Source organism: Natrix helvetica (genome assembly GCF_964273705.1).
Source record: "Natrix helvetica genome assembly, chromosome: W".
NCBI classification, from domain to species: Eukaryota; Metazoa; Chordata; class Lepidosauria; order Squamata; family Natricidae; genus Natrix; species Natrix helvetica.
The window spans coordinates 79,863,708-79,865,328 of NC_138555.1; positions in this window are offsets into that span (position 1 = coordinate 79,863,708).

The following is a 1,621-nucleotide window of genomic DNA, read 5'->3' on the forward strand; positions in this document are numbered from 1 at the left end:
ATGGATCATGACCTACCAGTGGGATTTCACTGTGAGTTTATCATCAAAAGGGAGATTCCCCGTTCGGACCTACAATGGTTCCCTATACTTCTCCCTCCACACAAGAACTGTGCCAGGATTTCAGGAGTTTCTTGAGAAAATAAAACCTTTGGTGCATCCCTTTTCTGCCATTGATTCATTGTGGGAATTGGTGTTTGATTGTTCACTGCCTCCATATCAGAAAGGAGTTAAACGCTGCACTGGGAGGGAAAACCTCAAGACAGTCTCTGGCTCTCTGTTTGAAATGACCATGTCTGGAGAGAGCTACAATGTCTACAATGGGGTTTATCTTTCAGCACATGCGTTGCAAGCAATGCAATCAAAAAGAGCAAAAAGAGCAAGGCCAGCTCCTGTGAGGAATCAGGACAAATCAAATCTTCAGCATTTTCAGCCGTGGGAGGTATGTCATTGCTCTTCTCAGATACATTTACAGAAGCCCTGAAGGGGATGGGATGGGAAGACAGCAATATACAACATTGGTGGGTTCCTACCAGTACGCACCAGTACGCCTGACCAGTAGTGTGAAATTGAGTATCCATTTCTGTACCTGTGGAGCCAGAGGTCCTGTACCAATACAGTCACTCTCCTGATTTCTCCCCATCCCCATTGCTAATGAGGCAGATGTCAAAGAGAAAGAAACGTGGGCTTCTTCCAACAGCCAAGGAATGAACAGGAGCAGAGGACTCCGCTGTTGGAATAATCCCTGCACTTTGTTCTCTTTGAGAGCCGACTTGTCTTCAATGGGGTGGGGAGAAATCTATGCGTTAGAGAGAGGAAAGGCCATCCCTAGCAGAAGCTTGGTCTTTCCCCCTCCAATGCATGGATTTCTCCCCAACCCATTGCAAACAAGGTGGTCTCAGCTGAGTCCTCCACTCCTGTTCCTTCCTCGCTGTTGGAAGCATCAGATAACCAATTATCTGTTACAAACATTTGTCTGCAGTAACTGTTGCAACTCAATCATACCTAAGAATCATCTCCAAAGACAAACCAGCTTCATTAGGAGCTTCGTTTGGGGATCTGCAACTTAATGCTGTTTCAGGAAGTGAAAATCTATTAATTTTAGCAGCTTCTGTGCAAACTCTCACCCCCAACATCATCCAAAAATTTAATGCACAAAATTAAAAAAGGTTTTAGTTTGTCTCCATACTCTTCATTATAGTATCCACCTAACCTCTCTGTAGTAAACAGTATTTCTGTTCTTGCTATACTAACTATTGTGCTGTTGATGTACTGTGATGACTGTGTAAATATTGTGAAAAAACTTTTACATACATGGTAATCCTGAAAAGTTTGTGAATCCTTATGAAGTTTTAATATATCTACATAAAAATGACCTAAAATATAACTGGTTTTCTCAACAAATCCTAAAGCTAGGTAAGGAATGCTGAAATAAACCTGCTGATTGATTTGTTGAGTAAAATGATCCAACACTTCATATTTGTGCATGTCTGTGGACCTAAAATCACTAGAAGATAATAATAACGACTGTGTTTTTCTCTTAATTAACAAAATTTCCCATTCCAATTAGTGGATAAATTTGCACCGTAACCCTTTGGATGTATTGTACACACATGACAGTCCA